The 26,995-nt window shown below is 45.4% G+C and overlaps 1 protein-coding gene and 1 long non-coding RNA gene across 9 annotated transcripts in view; one reads left to right on the forward strand and one right to left on the reverse strand.

The window, feature by feature from the left end:
* The window catches only part of GRID2 (glutamate ionotropic receptor delta type subunit 2), a 1,329,997-nt gene that overhangs the window by 664,348 nt on the left and 638,654 nt on the right, over window positions 1-26,995 (forward strand). The gene's annotated exons all lie outside the window — the stretch shown is intronic.
* LOC128326589 (uncharacterized) lies at window positions 5,750-9,695 on the reverse strand. The gene is made up of 3 exons (XR_008308124.1): window positions 9,557-9,695; window positions 8,937-8,967; window positions 5,750-5,872 (listed from the first exon to the last, which is right to left on the reverse strand). It is a non-coding gene; the product is annotated as an uncharacterized LOC128326589 (long non-coding RNA).

The following is a 26,995-nucleotide window of genomic DNA, read 5'->3' on the forward strand; positions in this document are numbered from 1 at the left end:
GATGGCAGTAAATTAAGAGGCCCGTGGGAGAGGGGGAAACTTTGCAGACTCCCCCCCCCCCAGCCTTTAGGAAGCCCCCCAAAAGGGCTACAGGTAAAAAAAAAATTTAAAAAGAAAATTCACAAACTGGGGAGGGGGTGGGAAGCAGCATGGCACTGGCACCCCCTTCAAGTGGCACCCAGGGCATGTGCCCTGGCTGCCGCATCCTAGATACGCCTCTGTGGGCATGTTTTCTGCACCATAGATAGTGCATTGTTACTGCTAAATAAATGCTATGTTGTAGTAGCAGCAACTATTTTGAATTGAAAAAAAGGAAGCAAAAACATAACTAGACTACAAACCAAGAAAAAGAAAAAGAAAGAATAAGAGCAAAGTGGAAAATGCCACAACACAAAAACTCTAGCTACAGTAAAACAAAACCAGCAGGTGGACACATGCAAGAGAAAATCCATAAATGAAATGCAGCACCGAGATAGGTGGAGATTAATAAGAAGCTGTGACTACTTAAGCAGTCAAAGAAAACCAGGGAAAGTACCAGGAGTGCAAAATTGTCTATTTTAATCTTGAAGTGGGCAAGGATTGTTGTTTTAGATGCAGCAGAAGGGCAGCGGTGGGGAGGACACAGAAAAGGAACTCATTTTGATTTCTAGAATGAGTCCCTTTGTTTAAATTTGAAGGGCACCCTTGACTTTAGAATATTGACATGTAGAGATGTGCACAAAATTGGTTTTGCTGGTTCAGTTTTGGTTCCAGTCGAACCGGAACCAGTTTGGTGCTCCAAGTCAAACTGGTTTGAACTGGTTTGGTGATCTACTGGTAAAGGGGGATCCAGTGAGGATTGCCCGTTACCAGTAAAGGGGCAGAGGGGCTTTCCTAAGCCTAGAGGGGGTGGGAGGGGAGTCAGCTAGTACTTACAAGTACTATCATTGGCATTGGAGGTGGCTGTGGGATGAGAGTGGTAGGTCCTCACCCCCCCACCGTCCTCCCCCAGGGTAGCCAGGGCCTGCGGTGGCCCAGTTGGGCCTCCTTGCATGCATGGAGGCCGTTTCAGTGATCTCTGCATATGCACATAGGCAATTTGCATGACCCCACCACTGAAGTAGCTTCCGGACCTGTGCTTTCATGATAGCATCCAGCTGACTGGAAGCAGCAGTTGGAGTGGGCTGGAAACAGCATTGAAGCCATAGTGCATGCCCAACAGAGCTTACACAGGGATTGATTTCAGAGGGTCCTATAAGGAGTGGGGATGAGGCAAGCTTTGGGAGGAGCACAGGGTGAAGGAAGGGCTGTTTAAGTGGGGACAGGGAGGCTGAGGAAGAGGAGGATAAAGGATGGTGAGCTCCTGACTCCAAGGAGCAGCCCAAAGGAAGTTGCCTTTAATGAGAAGGAAGAAGGGAGTTATGAGCAACCCCTCCCCTCTATTACTGTGACCTCGGGGATTGCTAGGTGGGAGAAAGGGAAGACAAAATGGGTCACTCCACCCTACAGATCCTGACATTCCTATCTAGATACTATGCAGGAATAAACTTGACGTAATTTCAGCAAAAGAATCTTATAATGTGCCTTCAGACCAAGATGACCTCCTCTCAATCACCATCCAAAAGATCCCCAGGGCAATCAGAGGTGCAACTAGGTAATTTTGGAGCCTGGACCTAGTGGACTTATGGCCCCACTTACTAAATAAGCATCACACAAACTTTTTGAGCGCACAATTCCCACTGTTAAAAGGTTTCAAAAACATCCACAATTTATTAAAAATCAATGAATTGACTGATCTGCTTCAGATTATATATACAGAACTGTCTCGTCCTGCCCTACATCTGTGCCCAATATCAAAGCCCTAGGCCAAGCTGTTCCAGGATATCTAAAGGATTGGGCAGAAAAGTGGAGTACTTTACCCCTTTTTATGAATGCAAAGGGCAGGTTGCTCCACATGGTTGTGGAATGATGGTCCAAGGGAGGAGAGGGGCTTCATAAGAATATAAGAACAGCCCTGTTGGATCAGGCCCAAGGTGTATCTAGTCCAGCATCGTGTTTCACACAGTGGTCCACCAGATGCCTCTGGGGAGCTGAAAGGCAAAAGGTATCTGTATGCCCTCTCTCCTGCTGTTGCTCCCTTGCAACTGGAATTGAGAGGTATCATGCCTCTGAGGCTGGAGATGCCCCACAGCCACCAGACTAGTAGCCATTGATAGACCTGCCCTCCAAGAATTTGTCTAAGCCCCTTTTAAAGCCATCCAAGCTGTTGGTCATCACCACATCCTATGGTAAAGAATTCCATAGATTAATTATGTGCTGTGTGAAAAAGTACTTCCTGTTGTCGGTCCTAAATTTCTCGACCTTCAGTTTCGTGGGGTGACCCCTGGTTCTAGTGTTATGAGAGCTGGAGAAAAATTTCTCTCTGTCCACTCTTTCCACTCCATGCACAGTTTTATACACCCCGATCATCTCTCCCCTTTGCCACCTCTTTCCCAAGGTTTTCCAGTTCCAGATGTTTTTATAATTTTCTGCCATGAAACAAGCCACTTATAGGACTTTTAAAAGTTTAATTTTCAAAAAAAATATTAAAATTCATCACATTTACTGATTTGCTTCAAATTAAATATATGGAGTCCCCCCACCCTGCCCTACATCTGTGCCTGATATCAAAACTCTATACCAAAACAATATGGAAATATAGAAGGGGGGGGTAACTCACACAAGCCCCATACCTTCCACTGAGGATGAAGCAGGCACAAGCTTCTCACACTAAAGAGGCAGTGGTAGGCAGGGGAGAGGGCATACACAGTGCTCTGGTATCTGTAGCCAGCACTGGCTGCTCTGCCTCCTTCCTTCTCTGCACTCCTGCAGCAGGCATGAGAGCTCTCCTATGCTAGAGAGCTTCATGGAGGCAGGCACAAGAGAGGCCTCTGCAAGCCCCACCCACTGAACAGCTGATCGCTTGGTGGGAGGTGGGAGCAGCAGCCTCAGTATGCACCAGCAGCAAAGGGAGAGAGCCTCTTAGTCTCCTGATGGCTGCTGCTGATGGGCCTGCGCCAAGCACAGAGGGGACATCCTGGAGCCCATAGTGGCTGGTGCTCAGGGAGGTGATTCCCAGCATTGGGACCTCCCAGCCGCGACAGCAGGAGAGTGGCCGCACTGGGGCTGGGCTGCAGCCATCCCACCTGGCTGCACTGCCTTGGGAAGGAGAGAGCAGCAGTCGTAGCTATTGGCACGGGGCTAGGAAATTCTTGCAGGCTGGCAGTGCCAGAGAGGTGGCAGCATGACTGAGTCTTGTATGATGGGGGTGGGGGCAGAGACAGCTGAGGCTGCTGCCACCCAGACCTCTACCCTGAAGTCCAGTAGGAAAGGCACCTCTGAGGATAATTATTTCCCAGTCTTTTGTATCACCTTTTGTCATAGAGGTGTGTGTGTGTGTGTGTGTGTGTGTGTGGTATGTGTGTGGGTCTGTGTGTCAGACCACAGACAGAGCAGGGTCAGAGCAGTCATTAAGACTGCCATATGGGGACAATTCCACAGGTGTTAAGGAGTCCAGTCAGTTTTGAGGAACATTCCAGTATGTCCTGAGCCATGCTATTTTTGTTGGCTTGCAACCAAGCAACGTTCAATACAAACTAGTCTCAGGGGATTATTAATATTCCAAATGAATATCAAATACAGCGTTGCGAGCATGCTACTTCAAAGGAATTTGATTTTCAAATTGTGCTTTAGCCTTCTCTCTGGCCTCTGCCATCTGCAAAAACCTTCAAAGCAAAAAGGAAAGTTAATACAATCACATTTAGCTTGTCACTATTAATTTTCCACAAGAAGATTTGGAAAGATTTCTTATAGTGTTTCAGTGAAATATTTCTCCATTCCTTTTACTGAAAGGAGAATGTTCTGTTTGAAAGGTAAGCACTGCATGTTTTTTCCAGTAGTGCTTTCCATTTAATTTCTTATCTCAGAATGAGAATTAGGAGCTGATAATTTCTTCTGGGCATGATTCCCCAAATTATCTTGAAATCAGAGTTTAAGCAACATGTGATGACAATTCGTCCAGACTCAAATAAAAAGTGGCTTTCAGGACAATTAAAGAGGAATCTATGCCTCCACTAGCAAAGGCATAGACCTCCTTAAAGATGCCAAACCACACTTTGGACACTATGGTTCTAGAGAAGAAGCAGTGTCCTAAGAAAAATCACTCATATGTATTTGAACAAACTGTGCAGAAATGTTCCATTTTGTTCTGCTGCAGCTCCAAAAACCATAAAAGTGACTGACATTCTGACTAACAAAGTCATTATGCAATGGGAGAAGCCGTGGTGTGGTACCAGTGCTTTGGAAGAATTCCATTGTGCTGGTGCATGCGTGCATGCATTCAGTGACCTCCCCGTCCGCAGGAAGCCTTCTATGTCACCCTGAAATATGTCCCTGAGGTTTGTGCAATTCTCTGGGACATATTTTTGGTTGGCACAGAGCACTTCCTGAGGAAGGGGAGGTTGAAATTTGCTCCCACTGCTGAGCTAGCATTGGGGCCAAGTTGAACATTTCAGAAGACAGGTGCTTCTCCCATTGCATGGGTGCTTTGTTAGTAAGGGTGCCAGCTAGTGAAATTCTCATTTGCTGGAAGCAACTCCCCCAGCAAACTGAATCTCAGGCAATGCAGGTTGCTCATACATTCATTCCTTGAAAGACAGACAAATGTAGGAATTAGCTCAACAATTACTGTAGGACAAATCATAATAGCTTAAATTCCTAGGAAAATATAATAATAAATAGATTCTGTGCACCCCAGGCTTTCTACAACTAGTATTTGCATAATCATATCCTCAATTCAGAGAAATAATCTTCCTATTAAAATGTTTGTACAGTTTAGTTAATCCACAGCAGGGTAATAGTTGTCATGCTTGCTGGTTTTTATCTTCTCCCCTCTTCAGATTCTTCAGCTGAACGGAAAAAGCAATCAAGCTTTACAATGTTGGGCACCTGAAAATGAGGTGTAGAAACAGATACACTTGCCCCATCATTAATCAACAGCCAAGCACAAAAATGAAACCATCTTAACAAGAAGCCTTACTTAACTTGAAGGATGGCATTTCAAGTGGGAGTCCAGAGTTTACAGAGTACTGCTATGGAACACCTCCCCAAATGTACATCCATAATGAGGCTTGCTGAGATCAAGTAATCAGAGCAACCTGCTCACCGAGATCCTTAGGCTAGCCCACGGAACATTTAATGTGGAAGGCAGTGCATACCTAATAGGAGAGAAGATTTCACTCAGAGCATGATTAATGTTCCTAAGGCTTGTATGCCTTATTGGAATAAGAATTGCTGGATGCCAAGCAACTCTGAAAGGAATGGCACTGCCATTCCCTGGAGGCCTCACTGGGAGATGTTGTTTACATGTGAATATTTATATATCATCTCTTGCTCCTGGTTAGCTATTTTTTCTCTCTCTTTGCAGCTATATAGGGTTTCCTCCTCTGCTTTCATTCCTTTTTCCTCCATTTCACATTGTGCAGTTTACTGCGATGCGGGGTGGTGGAATCTAGCTCTAAAAATATGCTGATATTTATGTAGAAGAATGTATACCTTTCCCCTAAATCCAAGCAAAACTCTGAGGAAATTAGACAGCCACTAGGCCATTAAGATCTGAATTAGACTGTGTCCTGGAATTAGAACAGTAGTTTAGCAATTAGCGGCAATGTGGGAAGTGCAGGCCTAAGGGGATATTTCTCCAGTGATACATAAGTAGAAAATGGACAGGTTGGGCAATTCAGAGCTTTATTAACAGCCACCCATTGGCTGTCCAGACGTCCTCCCAATTCAGCTGTGTTGCATCTCTGTTGGATCAATCATTGTTGCATGTAGACCTTGGTATCATCCATCTGGCCTAGAAATACAAATATAACTAATATTTATATACCGTTTCCCAACAAAAGTTCCCAAAATGGATGATGATGATGATGATTACATCAAGATAAATAAATAAATAAAAGTTGTTCTGGTAAGAACTAATATGCCCCCTTTCACTATAAACTTAACTGATAATTACCTCACAAGTTAGCCCACTTCAGCCTTAAACATTCACACGTCTACCATCTGCATGTGGTGAATTGGTGTGGATGACATCATCACAAACTACACCATTGAGCTGTCCCTATCTGTCCTACACCTGTATCAAATTTGATTCAAATCAGATAGCCCACTTGTGCCTCAAACATTCATGCATCTGCCATCTTGAATTGGGGTGGATGGCATCATTATAAAATACACCCTTGAGTTGTTCCTTTGTGTCCCTATACTTTTAACAAATTTGGTTCAAATCGGTTAGGCATTTCACAAGTTAGCCCACTTGCGCCTCAAATGTTTCCACATCAAATGTTTCCACATCTTGAATCAGGGTGGATGACATCATCACAAACCACACCATTGAGGTGTCCCCATGTGTCCCTACAGCTGTAGCAAATTTGGTTAAAATCAGTTAGGCTGTTCCCAAGTTAGCCCACTAGTGCTTCAAATGTTTACATCTTCCCAAGTTAGCCCACTAACTTGTTTACATGTTCCCAAAATGTTTACATGTTCCCAAGTTAGCCCACTAGTGATTCAAATGTTTACGTACATCATCTTGGATCGGGGTGGATAACATCATCACAGACTACACCACTGAGGTGTCACTTTGTGTCCTTACAACTGTACCCAATTTGGTTCATATTGGTCTAGCCATTCATATTGGTCCAGCCATTGGGCAACCAAGATGATCAGGGGCCTAGAGCACCTTTCTTATGAGGAAAGACTACAACACCTGGGGCTTTTTAGTTTAGAAGAAAGATGACTGCGGGGAGACATGATAGAGGTCTATAAAATCATGCATGGTGTGGAGAAAGTGGATAGAGAGAAATTCTTCTCCCTCTCCCATAACACTAGAACCAGGGAAATTGATTGCTAGGAAATCTAGGACCAACAAATGGAAGTAGTTTTTCACACAATGCATAATCAACTTGTGGAATTCTCTGCCACAAGATGCGGTGACAGCCAATAACCTGGATGGCTTTAAGAATAGTTTGGATAACTTCATGGAGGAGAGGTCTATCAACGGCTACTAGTCGGAGGGCTGTGGGCCACCTCCAGCCTCAAAGCAGGATGCCTCTGAGTACCAGTTGCAGGGGAGTAACAGCAGGAGAGAGGGCATGCCCTCAACTCCTGCCTGTGGCTTCCGGTGGCATCTGGTGGGCCACTGTGCGAACAGGATGCTGGACTAGATGGGCCAGCAGGGCTGTTCTTATGTTCTTATGATGGCAGGTGTGTGTGTGTGTGTGTGTGTGGACACCACTGTTCCCTCCAAGGTGTGCACATGTGCACACGCTCACACATTTTCTGATGTCTGCTCAGTTAATTTTAGATCCCACTCAGGTTGAATCAGGAATGCCACACTCTGAATGCATGAGCGCACACACTGCTTTGATACTGCTGCCCAAACTCATTTGGCACACAGATGAACAAAATTAGAGAGCACACTGGTGGACACACGGACACACACAGAATGCCGGGTGATCTCATAAGCTTTCTTTCCTTAAGGAAAGTAAGCTAAAACACATACAAAACAACTATACCATTTTATGAATCTTGTGAGAGGAATGCCAGTGAAAACTGGCAGGAAAGATTGGCAGGAAAGTCCACCAAAGATTGCTCGATGGAGAGAGCAATCATACCCTAACCATATCCTAACCTTTTGCTCCGTATAAAAATGACTGCAATTTTACCCTAATTGTTTGGGGGTAGGGATAAAGAATGGGTGATAACACAGAGAAAGATTTAAGTGCAACAACAATGCCATCACCAATTTCCCATCTCCAGCAGGATAGGTATTGACAAAACCCAGAATGAGTGTTCACCCCCAAGATGGTACTGGTGGCCAAAATTTGAGGGCCTGCCTTATGGACTGTTTGAGTTTCTCACAGGTTGAAGGCTAAGTGTTTTTGTAAAACACTCTTTCCTCTTCACCAGCATTACATTCCAGCTTGAAGTCATCTAGTCAAACTCCTAGTCCTCATGCCCCAACTCAATGGGGTTGAGGCAGAAGGCACATGTTGCCAGGAAGTGCTTTTGTAAAATTCTATTCAAATGAGTGGGAGGTGCATACAAGAGTTGTTTCTGCAGAAGAGCAACTACATGAGAAATTAATTATCTTGTGCAAGAGTAATCTATGATGAATTGGACTTCTAAGCGACTACTGATTCTCCTCTTTTCACCTCGGGGTTGTTTTGTAGTGTGAGAATCACATCACTGTATGCAATTTGTGCACCTAGTGAGTGCCACTTGATCCATTACATTGTTTAGGCACAAACAAATAATGAAGTGTGAATGTGAGAAGCATGTGTCCACAAACATATAGCGTTCAAGAATGCAAATCAAGGAATTGTGATTGGCTGTAGCTCCCTCCTGAGTGTGCAAAATGTGGCAAAAATGGGTTTGCCTCTAGGGGTGTGCGAGCCGGCTCAGTTCGAAATGGACTGGCCTTGGCCAGTCCAGGTTCAAATCGAGCCGGCTCGGAACTCTTCTGGTAAAGGGAAATCCAGTGAGGATTCCCCTTTACCAGTAAAGGGGGACGGGGGGCTTCCCTAAAAGTAGAGTGGGCGTGAAGGGAGTAAGGAAGTACCTTTAAAGTGCCACTTGCTGTGGCCACGGGGGGGTGTGTATGCGTGTGTGGCAGCAGTGGCTACCCCCCACCCCTGCCAGCCTCCCCCTGGAGCCCGGGCCAGTTCGGATTTGAGCCAAACGGGCATTGCCGGTTTTGCCTCTGTGTCATGTATGAGATTCTACAGCAATACAGGATCCTGGGAAATCTACATGACTAGCTAATGCAATAGGCCTTTCGTGTTTGTGTATGTGCAAGATGAGTTTAAAATTTTCTGGTGTGCTTGTGAAGTAAAGAAAATACGGAACTGAATACTTACTAAAAATGGATGGTTCCTGCTTCAGTTATTTCTAGGTATTTTAAAAGAGAAGGCAGCATAGTAAGGACACTTAGCTGATTATTCTGATATGACAAAACAAACATGCATTTTTAAAGAACAAATTACTCTGCAAAGTACATCAATTTCCACAAATGAACTATAATGGGCCATGTCCTCAGTCGTGAAAAGATGAGCATGTTATCTTCCCAGAAGCTGTAAAGACTCAGGAACACTAAGCGCTATATTTGGTCACATTTTCTCACGGCTTTTGTTAAAAATTAGTGTTCTGCAAAATGTTGTCTTGTACAAACCTTTCCTGTTTTACAAGCTATTAATGTAGTGTGGGTTTAGCTCTTTGTAAACAGTGCATATTAGAGCAAATTGGTTGCAGATGACCTTTGCTTATAAATCAAGATTATCAGATTTAAAATTAGGATGTGTTTAGTAGCAGAGAAGAACTCCCTCAGCCACATGCAAGCTAGTGGGGCCTTGCACAATATTATCTGGGGGTTGTTTGGGGTAGGGAAGAGCCCTTTGCCTGATCACCACAGAAGATCAAAGCCTTTGTTGAGCTCTCCTATCTCACCACCCAGATGATCGCTGCTGTTGTGAGCTCATACCTAGGAAGGTCTTCTGCTGGGTATCAGGAGAGATCTCCCACAATGCACCACACTGCCAACAGTAGGAAAACCTTATTACATCACAGCCACCATATGATTGGCCGCAAGGGAGAAGGAGGTGGGGCAAGGCCCATTCAAGCCATTTTGAGCCAACAATCAGAGTGTGCTGTGCAGAACAGCACACTCACAGATCACAGCCCCTCTAGCTACAGCACTCTCTGACAAACATAGCAGCCAGTGGCCGGAACCTGCAAAACCAGAGAAAAGTGGACACATGACCAACAACCCGATGTAGCAGGGCTCCTACTCTTCACTAACCTGGGTTAGTAATAGGATTACCCAGAATGGGATTATCAGGGCTTGCGGGATTTGCCCTGCTTCACACAAGTTTCCACCCCGGGTTATCTGTCTCTAACCCAGGCTTAGATGATCATGTGAAGAGGCTTATTAGGTTATTGCTATGGCAGGATGTGGTCCTTTACATGGAGATTGCAGCAGATATTTAATTGTTTTATTTAACAATATTTTGAACTATTTGAAATATTATTAAATAGTGGGCTATAGGATTTTAGTTACCTGGCATAACTTGAATATTAGTGCTATCAATGAGTGTAACTAAACAAAATTGTGCATGAATGCATGTGTGTCTGTATTAAAAAATAAAAGTTCTGAGTAGTAATGAAGGGTTTTTCTTCTCCCGTAAGGTGGTTTCAGATATGCATTTTTGCTATCTCAGCATCAGAAGCCACATTCTTTTACTTGTGTGTTGCACATTGCAGTGACTGACATGCTGACCAAAGTTGCAGCCATGTATTGGTAAGAAGTGCCTGTGCTGTGAAGAAACTTCTTAGTTATACAGCGGAGAGCGTGCAGAATGGGAGGTGTGATTTTTCCCCTGATCTCTGCTTTCCCCAGCAGATATTCTCTGAACCCTCTGAAAATATGACCCTGAGGGTCACACAGCATGGGGATGATGGGAATTGTAGTCCAACAACACCTGAGGACCCAAAGTTAAAGGTAAAGTTGTGCCCTTGAGTCCGTGTCAACTCCTGGTGACCACAGAGCCATGTGGTTTTCTTGGTAGAATACAGTAGGGGTTTACCACTGTCTCCTCCCGTGCAGTATGAGATGATGCCTTTCAGCACCTTCCTATATCGCTGCTGCCTGATATAGGTGTTTCCCATATTCTGGGAAACCAGTTGTAGGGGAGTAACAGCAGGAGGGAGGGCATGCCCTCAACTCCTGCCTGTGGCTTCTGGTGGCATCTGGTGGGCCACTGTGCGAAACAGGATGCTGGACTAGATGGACCAGCAGGGCTGTTCTTGTGTTCTTATGATGGCGGTGTGTGTGTGTGTGTGTGTGTGTGTGTGTGTGTGTGTGTGTGTGGACACCACTGTTCCCTCTAAGGTGTGTGCATGTGCACACGCTCACACATTTTCTGATGTCTGCTCAGTTAATTTTAGATCCCGCTCAATTTTAGATTCCCATATTCTGGGAAACATACTAGTGGGGATTCAAACCAGCTATCTCTTGCTCACTAGGCAAGTCATTTCCCCGCTGCGCCATTAGATGACTTGAGGACCCAAGGTTAGGAAGCCCTATTCTAGCTAATGAGCTGGGACAACAGAATACCAAATCACAAGTAGTAACATGGCTCATGAAATCAACGGACATTTCCATGAAATATATAAATTATAAATAGGTAACTGAATGTATAAATAAAAATTGAATTGGAAAAATGGGAAATGCCTTAACCTTAGAATGCATCCTCTCCCACATCTAAAGACCAATTAAATCTGTGGGAACATATAGGATAAACTAACTGGGCCAGATGGACACATTCATTGATGATGTTAGTCTATTTCCCTTTATGAAACAGCATACAAAGCCAGTCACAGACTTTCTTCTTTACCCTTCACTTGCCTCGGTCCCTTCCTTTCATTCATGCCTCATGGATGAGTCCAGGTTTTGAGTGATATGTTAGCAGTGATGTAGGTAGCATGTAAGGCAAAGCCCCAAGAACAACTGGCTTTTGGATGGTGTGGATGGTATTTAGGAATGGCTGCATGGGGGAGAAGCAAGAGCACTCCTCTCTACCCTCATCCCCCAGGGCACTGCCCTGCATAGTCACACGGGGCCAGAACATCCAAACCACCCCATTAAGGAATCACATGGTTTACAATGCTACAGTTCTGTGATTGTTCATGGTCAAATATGGCGACTGGGATGCAGGGCTGGTGCAAAGGGGACTGCTGTGTCAGGCTCTCCACACATGATGGTCGGCCACTCTAAGCTATTGTCCAAGCCAGCCCATTATGTACTGCTGATGTGCAGTACGAAAAGGTGGTAATGCAGTTGCTTGCTTGTAATAGAGGATATCCTTAATACCCTCAAATGTTTCAATATCAAGCAAATGTTTGTGTGAAGAAAATTCACTGTGATTTTTTAAACCCAGCCACTCTCCAAAATAAATCTGTGCAGATTTATTCCCTAACAGGATTACTGAACACCATGCTAGGATCTATCAATGAAAATGTGTCTGTTTGACAAGGTGAAAAATCCAGCTCTCCATAAAATGTTCTAAACGTATTGTAAATAATTGTATTTACTTATGCTTTCATTCTCCCTTCAATATCTCACTGAACACACATAGAGTACATTTGTGGTCTAAGCATGTTTATTCCCAGGGAGCTCTTATCATCAAATTATTCTCCCTCTCTCTCTCAGCTTTCTTCTGGGTGTTTTTTTTAATCAGAGAATCCTGAGAATTACCCTTTTGAATTATAGGCCTAGATCCACAGATGCTTGCATTCAGCCGCAATTCAGGCACAACGTCCTACACTCAAGAACATCCAAGCACATCCCTACCCAATAAATAGTTGGTGCCGTCAGCTTTATTGATTGATTGATTTGATTTGATTTGATTTGATTTGTATACCGCCCTTCCAAAATGGCTCAGGGCGGTTTACAATTAAAACACAGCACTAAAACAGTAAAGAGCTACAACAAATTAAAAAAACAATATAACAACAATTTAAAAACATTTTAAAACAACAATTACAGTGATTAAAAACCCCGAAATTGGGTTTTGAATTTTAAAATGAACTAGAAATTAAACCCCCCACAGTTGAGAAAGCTTGGGTGAAAAGAAGGGTTTTCAGGTGTTTTTTTAAAATTGCCAGAGATGGGGAGGATCGTATCTCAACAGGGAGCGCATTCCACAATCTTGGGGCAGCGACCGAGAAGGCCCGTTTCTGTGTAGCCACCAAACGAGTTGGCGGTAACTGGAGACAGACCTCCTCAGATGACCTCAATGGGCAGTGAGGCTCATAACAAAGAAGACGCTCTCTTAGGTACCCAGGGCCTAAGCCGTTTAGGGCTTTGTAAGTTTTAACTAGCATTTTATATTTTGTCCGGAAACCTATTGGCAGCCAGTGTAACTCCATCAGTAAAGGAGTAACATGGTCTCTCCGAGATGACCCAGAGACCAAACTGGCTGCCTTGTTCTGAACCAACTGAAGTTTCCAGACTACATACAAAGGCAGCCCCATGTAGAGCGCATTACAAAAGTCAAGTCTGGAGGTTACCAGCAGATGTACCACAGTTTTGAGGTCATTGATCTCGAGAAACGGGCGCAGCTGGCATATCAGCCGGAGCTGATAGAAAGCACCCCTGACCACCGCCTCAACCTGAGAAACCAGGGAGAGGTGTGAATCCAGAAGTACTCCCAGACTGCGGGCCTGTTCCTTTTGGGGAAGTGTGACCCCTTCTAGAACAGGCAGATCAAAATCGTCTCTAGAGTTCTGACCCCGCACAATAAGTACCTCCGTCTTATGTGGATTCAGCTTCAGTTTATTCTCCCTCATCCAGCCCATTACTGCTTCCAGACAGGCATTTAGGGAAGGTATGCCAGCTCCTGAAGAAGTTGACATGGAGAAGTAGATCTGGGTGTCGTCAGCATACTGGTAATACCCAACTCCAAATCCCCTGATCATCTCTCCAAGCGGTTTCATGTAGATGTTAAAAAGCATTGGAGAAAGTACGGAGCCTTGAGGGACACCATACTTAAGATCAGATTTTGAAGAGCAGCAGTCTCCAATTGACACCATCTGGAATCTATCTGAGAGGTAGGAGCAGAACCACTGTAAAACAGTGCTTCCCACCCTCAACACCCTCAGACATTCCAGAAGGATACTATGGTTGATAGTATCGAAAGCCGCCGAGAGATCCAAAAGGTCCAACAGAGTCACACTTCCTCTGTCAATTGCCAATTGGAGATCATCCATCAAGCCGACCAAGGCAGTCTCCACCCCATAGCCCGCCCGAAAACCAGTTTGAAATGGGTCTAGATAATCAGTTTCCTCCAAGACCGCCTGGAGCTGAGAGGCCACTACCCTCTCAATTACCTTGCCCAGCCATGGGAGGTTGGAAACAGGCCTATAATTTCTCAACTCTGAGGGAACTAATGAAGGCTTCTTTAGAAGAGGTCTAATGATTGCCTCCTTAAGACAAGGAGGCATCCTGCCCTCCCTCAGAGAAGCATTTATGATATCCACCAGGCTGTTTACAACAACCTCCCTGCTTGATCGAACAAGCCATGTTGGACAAGGGTCAAGAGAACAAGTGGTAGGCCTCACCGCTCCAAGCAGCTTGTCCACATCCTCAGGAGTCACAGATTGAAACTGCTCCAGTCGGATCACATAAGAGGAGTTGCTGGGCATCTCCAGCTCAGATATCAAATTAATTGTGATTTGATGTCACAACGGCTTTGATGATGTTGATCACCCATTGAAGGAAGACAAGTCTTCCTATTCCCAGAAACATGACTGGTGTATCAAAGCTGACAATCCTGGAATATATGGAGCTAGCTTATCACTTGCAGGGGAGACACAGAAGGAGAGAGCGCGCTGGCGCTGGCTCCTCCCTTCACCACTGAATTGCCATTATAAAGAAGAGGAGCTGCTGGCACCAGGCCATTCTCTTTCTGTCTCTCTCTTCTGAGCATCAAGCTTCTCTCCACTGTCTCTGGTCACGTTTGATGCTGGAGGGAAGAGATAGGAAAGGAGACAGGAGAAAGAGAGAGCACACGCTAGTGTTAGTGCAGCAAAAGAGAGACCAGCCAGCACTGCTGGAACCATGCATGTCCCCCACTGCCTTGCACTGTTTAAAAACAGCCATCCATATCTACATGCCCCAGCAGCTGAGGCCAGCAGGATGAAGAGAAGTGAGCAGCGCCTAGTCCACAGTGGGGATGGGGCCAGTGACAGGGTGTGATATTCTCATCTCCCCAAATGCGGGGGGGGGGGAGTCCACATCATAAGGACTAAGAAGTGACTGAGCTTGAATGGAGAGACAGCAACAGAAGTGTTTCACCAGCAATGACTAGTTTATTGAGAAACAACTCGTTTCCCCTCTCCCATGTGTCCTTGCTTCTTTTCTGGTGCAGTCCTTTGGAGGGGTTCTACGCCCTGTGTCTTCTTCACCCAGGGATGTAGTGCTTACCCCCTTCTTCTTGATGTAATCATCTTGCAGGGTCCCTGTTATGCCACAGTGGACACCATCTGCTTTCCCCAGGGAGTCAGGCGGGCTCCTCTACCTCCTGTGAACTTCCAGGTCTGTGTCTTTTCTGCTGCCTCCTCTGCTTTAGGCCTCTCTCTGCACCAACTGGCAACTCACCTCTGGTGCTCTAGAGAACTCCCCACCTTCTGCTCTTGAGGTTCTTTTTTTCTCTTCCTCTTTTCTGCCCCACCCTTCCAAAGTTTGCAAGCAGGCTCCTTTCACCACCTCGGCCAGGTATGCTTGATGAGCCTGGGAGGCAGCTATTCTCTCTTTTGGCTTATTCGCTCACATGTCAGCTGCTTCCAGCCAGGTATCTACTTCACACATGGGTAGGTGTGGTGGGGGGAAAGGGGGTGGCAGCAGCAGGAAGGTGAACTTACACCTATGGCAGGAAGTGGGGTGAGTACCCACACTTGCAGCCCCATGGCACACTCACTTCCTGAAGCATTTGCCTCATCCGGCCTCATGGGAAACCCACTCCTGGCAGGATCACATCCACTTTTCCTGGTCCTGATGCTGACCACACATTTGGTCTTCTTGAGAAAGGGGCTTTTGTCCACATGTTCCACAGCTGGGAGATCAGGGTTTCCACCTGAACATAAGAAAAGTGCTGCTGCCCAAAGCCTATGAAGTCCAGCATCCTCTTTTCTACAGAGGCCCAACCAGATGCCCACAGCCAGGAGATGAAGGCATGTCCTTGCTCCCCTCCTTCTGGTATTCAGGGGCATATTGCCTCTGAAGATGGAGTTAGCCAATAGCCATCAAGACTAGTAGCCACTGATAGACATGTTCACCATGAATTTGTCTAATCCCCTTTTAAAGCCATGGAAGCTAGTGGTCATCACCATATCCTGTGGCAACAAATTCCATGAACTACTTATTCACTCGTGTGTGGGTGTGCTAAATTTCCTGCCCGTCAGCTTTACTGAATGACACCTGGTCCTATTGTTGTTGGCGACAGAGTCAACATCTCTGTACTCACTCTCTTCACACCATGCATACTTTTAAAAACCTTTATCATGTCTCCCTTTAGTTGCCTTTTTCCTAAACTCAACAGCCCAAAGCACTGCAGCTTTTCTTCATAAGAAAAGTGCTCGAACCCCTCCATGTTATATCTGTGTTCTACACAAAAACAGTCCTTTTCTCAAGAATGCCAAACATGTGGCCACATGGATACAAGAGCATCAGGAGCAAGGTAGAGTTCTATTGTCCTACCCCTCCCCGACATCCAGTGAACATGGAGAGTAGAACATGAGAAGGGGGCTACATTCTTTATGTGTATACCTAAAATATGTGGTGTTTCTCAAAGTCCATCAAAGTTCCTCAAGCTATAAAGAGTCTTCCTTGTTCTATGGGATAGATAGATAGATAGATAGATAGATAGATAGATAGATAGATAGATAGATAGATAGATATAACCGGAAGTATTGAAGTGAAAGAAATGTTACTGGGAATAGAATGTTTTGCTTGAGCTGTGCCAATATAATGCAGTTCATCCATATGATGAAATACAGGATTTTTCTCAACCTCAAAGTCAGACTTGATCTCTTTCCACACGATTTCCTTTTTCAGAGTAGTCAAACCAGAGGAATGGCTGTATGAATCTCACTTCTGATGTATTTGCTGCCATGGGCTCTTTATTTACTGGTAGTCTATTATTGTCTATTTAGCTGGGCAAGAGCTGTATCTCTTATATTATTTCTCACAGACCTTCATAAGTATTTTAAATATCACTTCCAGCAAAGTTCTTTTCCATAAGTCTACTGCTTGTGAGCTCCTGTTGGGAGTCATGTTTCCATTAAAGTAGAAAATTCTGACAAATGTCACAGTGGTATTGCCTGAAGGAAAAGGCTCCTTAGCGCCTTGAAATATGTGATGGAAAATATTGAGAAAAAGAAATAAATTAGGGAAACTTATTTAGAAACAAAATAAAACTATCCTTGCTCAGAAGTAAATCAGCGAGATGCATCCTCCTGGCAGGATAGGGCAAAGAGGAAGCATGTTTTATTCATACAGCAAGCTGCTATTTCACACCAATGCAAATAAAAAGTAGATGTAAACTAACAGCTGCTCTCAGACAGATTGCTGCATATTGCAGCCGGCTAAGGAAGCACAGCTGGAGAATGCATGCAATGTTTTTGACTGTAAATCAAGCACCCAATGAGTAAAGCATTTAGCCCTGAATGTGCAATAGCATCAGAATTTACGAGAGAGAATGACAAACGTTTGTCAGTATAGGAAATTGTGTGTGTGGAGGAAGGGGGAAGGGGTTTTGTTTTTGTTGTGTTTTTAGTAAATGATTTCATATGCCATAAAATTAGGCCCCCTGAGGTCACCAGTCCACATACAAAAGAGATTTTTGTACAATGTACACCCTTGGGGCACCTCTTCTCTGTTCGTAGCATTCCTGTTTTCTCCATTTGTCTGTTGCCTCATATAAAATTCTTTGAAACACAGTGCGGGAAATCCCTATTATGTACAGTATTGCATAAGAGCAGCCTTGTTGGATCAGACCATCTAGATCACCATTCTGCCTCCAGCAGTATCAAACATAAGCATGGGAAGTAAGGGCATTCCTTAAAATGAAAAATGGGCAAGTTAAAGTTATGACCATATTTGAAAGTGACTGGAACACATTTAGAAGGTTTTAGAATAATAAGTACCGTCAGGAAAACTTGAGTGGAGACAATGCTGTCAGTGGTTTCAGAAATAATGGTTATGGTTATTCTCAAGGTCTGGCCCTTGCAAACTTTTCAAGGAGCATATCTCTTCACCCTCCTTGCAAAGCTTGCAAAAAGCACAAGGAGAGGAGAGAAGGCAGACTTTCCTCTTCCCTGCCCTCCCGCATTCCACTTTCAAAGCTTACAAAGGTTGGTTTTCAAAGGGGGGGTAGCCCTCCTAAGGATCGTGGGGAAGGCAGTGTTTGGTGCCTTAAGAACATAAGAATAGCCCTGCTGGATCAGGCCTGAAGCCCATCTAGTCCCGCATCCCGTTTCACACAGTGGCTGACCAGATGCTGCTGGGAAGCCCACAGGCAGGAGCTGAGGGCATGCCCTCTCTCCTGCTGTTACTCCCCTGCAAATGGTACTCAGAGGCATCCTGCCTCTGAGGCTGGAGGTGGCCTATAGCCCTCCAACTAGTAGCTGTTGATAGGCCTCTCACCCATGAAATTGTCCAAAGCCCTCTTAAAGCCATCCAGGTTGTTGGCTGTCACCACATCTAGTGGCAGAGAATTCCACAAGTTGATTATGCACTGTGTGAAAAAGTACTTCATTTTGTTGGTCTTAAATTTCCTGGCAATCAATTTCATGAGATGACCCCTGGTCCTAGTGTTATGCAAGAGGGAGAAATATTTCTACCAACTTTGCCTTAAGTGCCATAATATCTTGGGCCATCCCTGATTTGAAGCTACAGAAAAAGTCCCACCTCTTCCTGACATGTATCGCTCCACAGGACCACCTTAGCATGCCTCTTGCGTACCATAAGAAGCCCTGAGACATGTGGAACAAATCCATGCTACGGGTCCTTCCCATGCCGTTGCTGCTCCAGTTTCGGAGAGGGATGACATTGATGAGGGAAAGAAGTTGCATGAGGTTTTTGACATAACCTGAGAGCTCCTCACATTACCTGGCTGTCATGGGGAAGGCCCTAAGCTGGAGCAGATACCACACTAACAGCATAATGTAACCAGCAGGCCATGGCACTATTCACATGTTAACCCTCTCTGGGTGTTAAAAAAAGAGATACATCCCAAGAGCATGGCCCGTCCACTAGCAGACGTAGGCAGTCGCCTAAGGCACCAATGGCTGGGGGGTGGGGGTGCTACATGCCTCCCTCTCCAAGCAACCAGCGACCTGTCTGATTTTCTAGGAGTGCCCATTTGTGCTCCTGCCTGAAAGAGATGCAGAGGGGGAGGGAGAAAGAGAGACTTTGTGTTGCTTTGCTCTCTCTCCCATCTCAGTGAATGAGCAGCCTATGCAACTGAAGTTCAAGCCAGGACTCCACGCTTCTCACTTGGAGCTCATATCGTTCATGGCCCATCTACCAAGCAGTGCATCAGAGCTCTGTGGATACTCTTCAGTCGTATCAGTTTAATAACCCCTGGCATGCACTTGAGGCTGTAAGAGGACATCTGCTGGGGTGATGAGGGAGGGAGGAGAGCTGGTCTTGTGGTAGCAAACATGACTTGTCCCCTTAGCTAAGCAGGGTCCACCCTGGTTGCCTATGAATGGGGAGACTAGAAGTGTGAGCACTGTAAGAGATTCCCCTCAGGGGATGGATCTGCTCTGGGAAGAGCAGAAGGTTTCAAGTCCCCTCCCTGGCAGCATCTTCAAGATAGGGCTGAGAGAGATTCCTGCCTGCAACCTTGCAGAAGCCACTGCCAGTCTGTGAAGACAATACTGAGCTAGATAGACCAATGGTCTGACTCAGTATATGGCAGCTGCCTATGTTCCTATGAGGGTGCCCAATTCAAACTCCACCTCGGGTGCCAGGTGGACTGGCCCTGATGCTGGCAAGTCCCGCCCCAGCACTAACATGCCCAGATGTCTCACCCCTACAGTGAAGATGCTCACAGCTTTTGTCTGTAGAGATTGACCCTGGGGCCATGAAGAGAACCTTTCTGTGATTGGAAGGCTGAGACGATCATGAGAAGACTCTGTTCACAGCTACAGTATTTGTCCTTGCAGAAAAAAACTCTGTTAAGTGTGTTCAGTACAGGGGTGAGACTTCTGAGCATATCATTGCCACTGAATGTGCATCTGGCATCCCTTTTATAACGTCTGAAGCGGACTGTTATATTCAACGCACATACAATCTGTGTACAGGTGCAGGAACAGATCTGTACATACATTACATTCAACACATATACAGTGGTATACTTCCTATCTGTACCCTGCATATGAGGAGGCCCTATATACAGGTTTAATTTTTAAATGAAAGCATGTACACAAACACATATTCATGTGTGCAGCCACCTGCACCCACAAACAAGGTAACATCTGAAAAAAGCTATAGAGAGTTTCTAAAAGTAGTACAGACTGAGAAGTAATGTGTCCTTCATATTATCCATGGATGGACACAGTTAGTTCATCAACAGGTCCACAAATATTTGTAGATAAAATAAGCAATCCCAGAGAGTGGATTGAGTGGAGTGAATACAGTATCCAGCAAGGGTAACTAGACCTGAAGTTTACAAGCCATTAGTCTAGCAAGTGCTAGCAGATAAAATTCAATCAGTGTAATTCTCAAATGTACACTAGGGATTTAATGAATAAATTATTGTGCTGTTTTGCTGTTAGCAACCCTGCAAGGTGCACGGCCATATAGCCACGGCCTCATAAATATGTAGCAATATCTTTGAATGGTGATCCGCTTCATGTCAGGCCATAGAGGCATGTACATCTAGGGTGACATATAAAAGAGAATGCAAATTAGTGTACTGTATTGGAAATCTTGTAAAATACAGCATGAAGGTTTTCTGGGAAAATGTCTTGGCATGGAATTATCATGCATAATTGCCAATGATATCTTTTTATGCTTTTGCCCAGACTCCTTTATAGTGGAATAAAATGTTCAAAGAGCTATTAATGTAGTTTGCCATTGTTTTAAGCTTATTTAGTTTAAGTTTATTTAAGTGTATTACATTGCAAGGTTGTTTGCTGTTGTTTTCTAGGTGATATATTAGGGGTATACATAGCAAATGTGCAGTCAAGTTCAAGAGAAAATGCTGCCCCTTTGTGAACAAAAATTAATGTTCTCACTTTATGCCCTAAAGGTGGCTGTAGATCAAAGCCATGTCTTAACCAATCCCAGCAGCGCCCCCTAAGAACATGCAAATCCCTCTGGATATCCCATTTGTCTTTGCAATATACGTATTCGGGTGGTCTCAGGTTATTCTGTACTTCATTCTTGTATTGAAGATTGACCTTGGGTCCTAATCAAGAAATAAGGACATCAACATTGTATAGAAGTCTTCCATAGGAAACATCTTTTAAATATCTGGATACATTTTTCTGTAGAATTTTTATAACAGCAATCTAATAAGTATCAAAATAAATGCTTGATGTGATTCCCCCCCCCCCATATTGTGGAAATGTGAAAATTATGTTATTAATTTTTTTACAATGTTTGTATTTATTTTTTAGTTTACTTACCTTTCTTCAGAAGTGCCCAAGCCTGCCAGAAACAATCAATGACATTCTAAAACCTGTCAACACAACTTATAAGCACCAAAATCCAGCTTTGAAAATGTTGTTTACTTTTTGAAAACCCACTCAAAGATCAACTGTCAGTCCATAAAAGCATTTTTGAATTTTATAAATAAAAACATCATATTGTTTTCAAGCCTACAGTGTAGTGACAGGCTTCCCTGGGGCCGGGGTGAGCGGGCAGAGAATTCCATATTGCCAGGGACACCGCTGAGAAAGGCCTGCTCCTTCTCCTCACAATCTTAATTCCAACAGTCTTCTCTGGACATTTTAAACAACAGGCCATAACAGGTATTCAAACTTGGGTCTCCAGATGTTGTTGAACTACCACTCCCATCATCCACAGCTGCAGTGGCCTACAGGGTGGGAGTTGTAGTCCAATGACATCTGGCAACCCAAGTATGAGAAGGTCTGTCTTAAAAGTTGGCACCAGTAGCTGGAGTGTCAGGGCTTTGTGGAATAAACCTGGAAGCTCATGTCCGCAGGATGGGATTTATCCATGTGTGCTAGGGTTGCCAGGTCCAGATGGTGAAAAAAGTCGATATCCATCACCAGAACAGAGGTGATGGTTATTGATTGGATACTGATGTATACAGAGGACACTTTTCACCCACCCACCCCCAAAAAAGTCTCCAAAAAGTTTCCACTTTGCTTAAAATTTACATATGCATATTTTGATAAAAATGGGATGGTTTGAGAATAAATAGAGCTCACCACTGTGAAGCTGATGACCAGCTGGGCTCTGCTCAGTCTGGTGTCTAGGTGCTGCGTTCTCAAGGCTTCTTAATGGTGAATTCATCTCCCGGTTAGCACACAGTCCACTATCGTCCTCCCCCACCTATCTGTGCTGCTGCATCACGTGGCTCTGCAGCCTACGACTGAAGCAGAACCTCCCCTCTGGCTGGTCAGTAGGAAGGGGAAGGAGACAGAGGAAGAGAAGCTGCTCATGAGAGTAAAGTGTTGTGAGTGAACAAAATGTTCCAGCTGCTCCCCAGAACTTCGGACATGACAACACATGGGGGGGGAGTTGTTTGGTCCCCCAAATAGTGACCTCCATGCCTGCGCAGAGGCCCGAATTGGGCACGAACCAGCCTGGGCTACTGAGAGGGAGGCCAGCAGGGGTACCACCGCCACCCCACCCCCCCTCACTGCCGCCGTCCCCTCCCTGCCATGGCTCATACTTGTAAGTACATTTTTACTCTTCTCTCAGCCCCTCTATACGTAGGAAAGCCACCACCTCCCGCTGCACCTGCCTGTACTAGTAAAGGGAAATACTTGCTGGATTCCCCTTTACCAGGCTAGCTCCAAACTGGCTTGGTTTGAACTGGGCCCAGTTAAACTCAGACCAGCCGAGGCCAGTCCGGTTTGACCCCGAACCTGCCAAGCCGGCTTGACATCGAGCCCAGCTTGAACAGAGCTGGCTCACACATCCCTAACTAAAACAGTAGTTAGGAAAGGAAAATAGCATTTCTATTTTTGCTCAAAATTCACACACACTTAATTTAAAAAAAAATATTAAACGGGGGTTGTTTAAATCGGGCCATGTCTCTGAAATAGTTAAGGACATTGCAACCAGTCCTACTCATTTAAGTGAGCTTGTTAATAACCTAATAAAGATATTATTTTACTGAGCTGGAAAAAGATTTAAATATTGGCTGGCAGACAGAGCAAGAAGGTACTGGTGCAGCGAGAGAACAGCCTAACTGGACTTCCCGACTAACTGCCCTGTTACAGCAGTGAATCAGCAATTTTTGAGACCTTCCTCTTTCCCAGCATGTGCCTCTGTGGCACTCAAAAATATGTTCCTCAGGGTTGCACAGCCTTCAGGTGGCCTTCATTACAGGTGGCCCTCATTACCCGCGGGCCTGACATTTGTGGTTTTCTGTTTCCGTGGTCAGGCAATGGACACCCGACCTCGTTATATGTACTGGGAAAAACAGTAGCAATTTGCCTATCCACGATTGGCCGGAAATGACCTCTGAGGTCATTTCTGTCCACCTTTTTGTTGGAAGGAGCCATTTTGTGGCTCTTTCTTGCAACAAGAACAACAATTTCCACAATTTTTCATGGAAGATCACCAAAATTGGGGGTTTGGGGGCATTGCTGGACATCTGGACACCCGGAGAGCATGGTATGGCACTTTATTTCTCTGATTTCTGCCATTTAAAGCCATTTTTGGCCTCCAGGAACCTCAATCTCCATTTCCCATTGCCTCAAGGTCCCATCATCCACGGTTCCATTATCTGTGGTTGTAGGCGAGAACAGAACCCCTGTGGATAACGAGAGCCACCTGTATTTTCAGAGGGCACAGAGGACTTCCTGGGGAAGATGCCAAAGATGGTTGCTTCCCCTCTGCACCAGTGCAGTTTGTTCCCTCTGCACCAGTCTGAAAGTTCAGTTAGGCTGCTCTCTTGCTACACTGGTACACCATTGTTCTGTATGTCAGCCACTCATTTCAAGGAAAGAATATAACAAAATAATCCCATTTTGTTGCTTTACCTGTCCAGCTACTTGCTTTACCTTATTTTTATTCCCAGCGTTCCCATGGTATGTTTGGCACCTGCATCAGCCAAGCAGTTCATGAGGTATGCTGATGTGTGAACTTGGAGAATGTATATGTATGTATGGATGGGTGGATGGTGTGTATGTATAAGCAGTATTAGCAAGTAAAGAGATGAAGTTTTCAAGGAAGGAAACCACCTGGGTAAGCATGAGACTGTGGAATGCTTATTTTGATGTCTGAGGCCATGATAATTACCTGATGTGATTATAGAAAAATTGAGAAAGAGAAATTAAAACGTTATAGATAGATGGTGAACGTTTGGCTTTATCAGTGTTGGACAACTTTTGATTTAATTCAGAATAACCCCTCCTAATTTGGCAGATAGGCACCTTTTAACGTGGTGATTCTCTTTATTTAGCAGGGGAAGAGTAACTGGCCCTATCCAACAGTACCTCCATAGGTACCTCCATAGACTGTTGCTGGTGGTGTCTATCTTATGTTTCTTTTTAGATTGTGAGCCCTTTGGGGACAGGGATCAATCTAATTTATTTATTATTTCTCTGTGTAAACCACCCTGAGCCATTTTTGGAAGGATGGTGTGTATGTGTGTATATATATATTTTGTGTGTGTGTGTGTGTAGATAGATAGATAGATAGATAGATAGATAGATAGATAGATAGATAGATAGATATAATCTCTTACATTGTTGTCTATATGCAGCACATTTGTATGATTAAGCCAAATGTCATGATGAAAGTGAAGCTTTGTTTTGACAAGTAGTAAAATTATAATTGAAATAATTTAAACTTGGAATGCTCCCATTTTTTTAGTTAGCATTTATACCACTCACTTAAAATCTAGCAATTCTATGCTGCAGAAACTCATATAGGCCCTTGTTTTAGAAGTGGCCACTTCAGAATCCCAAACTCTACTATATGCAATGATGTACACCTTGTGCTCCCCGGCAGTGAGCACTTTGTTAGCTGGTTGGGTGTGGGAGGGGGCATGGATCAAGCTCAAGGGAGGGTGCATGGCTAATCCATAAGCAAGGCTGAACAATATGCATTAGCAATAGCAATAGCAATAGCACTTACATTTATATACCGCTCTATAGCCGGAGCTCTCTAAGCGGTTTACAATGATTTAGCATATTGCCCCCAACATTTCTGGGTACTCATTTTACCGACCTCGGAAGGATGGAAGGCTGAGTCAACCTTGAGCCCCCTGGTCAGGATTGAACTTGTAACCTTCTGGTTACAGGGCGGCAGTTTTACCACTGCGCCACCAGGGGCTCCAATTACCGGGTATTGGGCTAAGAGAATTTGATTGGCATCAGGGAGAGCATCTGCCACAGACTTATCATGGGTGGGTTCAGATACCCTGCTTCAAGTAAAGTGTTCCCTGTTGGACACATGCTCCCAGAGTGAGCCACAAGTCCAGCTCATTCTGTTGAGGTCACTTTGTTGAAGTCGCTGCATTGGCTCCCAGTTCACTTCTGGGTCCAATTCACAGTGCTGGTTATCCTCTATAATGAGATGGTAAGTGTGTGTCCGTGCCTTAGAACGCTGGGGTCTGCGTCCGTGTCTCCCTGGGCTGTTCTGGGCATGCACGAAGCACATGCCCAGAACAGACTGAGGGAGACAGGACCGCCGACACCAGGCGGCCATGCTGGCCGGTTCTCTTGCTGCCGCCTCTGCCCGCCCGGCCGGAGAAAGGACGTCGGGAAGGGAAAGACGGCGGGGGCGGGCAGCACTCTGGCCGGCGGGGACGGCACTCTGGGCGGCACTCTGGGAGGCGGGAAGGAAAAGGACACCAGGGAAGGGAAAGACGGCAGGGGTGGGCAGCACTCCGGGCGGCGGGGGCGGCCGCAGCGAGGCAATGGCGATGGCGGCGGCCATGTTAGACGGCGGGGGCGGGCAGCACACTGGCCGGCGGGGATGGCACTCTGGGAGGCGGGAAGGAAAAGGACAATGGGGAAGGGAAAGACGGCGGGGGTGGGCAGCACTCTGGGCGGCGGGGGCAGCCGCAGCGAGGCAATGGCGACGCCACCGAAAATGGGCGGGGGGGAGACTTTGGGGCCCTTGCCCGGCCGGGGAGACCGGCCGCGGCATGGAGGCTGGCGGCGGCGGAAGGGGTAATGGCGGCGGGGGGCCCTTACTAGTGCCCGTTATGTAACGGGCCTCAAATCACTAGTCACCTATAAAACCCTTCAGGGCTTGGCACCTGTGTACCTTCAGGACCATCTATCCTGTCCAACTTTGACCCGCCCTGTGAGGTCGTCTCAGGTGGGCCTTCTCAGAGTTCCGGGCCTGGGAGAGGTACATGGGGCCTGGGCTCGTGGGAGGACCTTCTCTGTTGCAGCCCGCTCCTTATGGAACGCCTCCTGAGATTCGTAATACCCCCTCACTTCTGTCCTTTAAGAAGCTTCTGAAAACTTCTCTGTTCTGCCAGGCTTTTGGTTTTTAGTGTGTGGGTTTTGTTTGTTTGTTTGTTTGTTTTTCCACCACTGATGTTTTTTTTAATTTATCTAAACCGCCTTGAGTCTAAGGAAGTCAGGCAGTCAATAAATTTGCTAAATAAATAAATAAACACTGTGATGTGTGGATCCAGAAATGTTGGGTGGCCGAGAAGCACTTCCCTCCACCACCAAACATCCGCCACCCAACTTCAAACCTTAGTTACAGATGTTGGGTGGTGGAGGGAAGGGCTGCTTGGCCACTCAATATTCCCAGGTTCACACATTACAAAATGAGCCTTATTTGAAGTAGGTCATAGGAACATAGGAAGCTGCCTTATACTGGGTCAGACCTAGTTCATCTAGTTCAGTATTGTCTGCACAGACTGGCAGCAGCTTCTCCAAGGTTAACAGGCTGGAGTGTCTCTCAGTCCTCTCTTGGAGATGCCAGGGTGGGAACTAGGAGCTTTCTGCATGCAGATGTTCTTCCCAGAGTGGCCCCATCCCCTAAGGGGACTATCTTACAGTGCTCATACATGTAGTCTCCCATTCAAATGCAGCCCTGCTTAGGGTGCACCATGCTTAGCAAAGGGGACAACTCATGCTTGCTACCACAAGACTAGCTCTCCTCTCTGAATCTGCCCATGCTTCTTGGGTAGCTCATTATACACATCTGCAAAGCACTGTCCCTGCACCTTCATTGTGCAAATCT

This window comes from Hemicordylus capensis, chromosome 5 (genome assembly GCF_027244095.1).
Source record: "Hemicordylus capensis ecotype Gifberg chromosome 5, rHemCap1.1.pri, whole genome shotgun sequence".
Classification (NCBI taxonomy): domain Eukaryota; kingdom Metazoa; phylum Chordata; class Lepidosauria; order Squamata; family Cordylidae; genus Hemicordylus; species Hemicordylus capensis.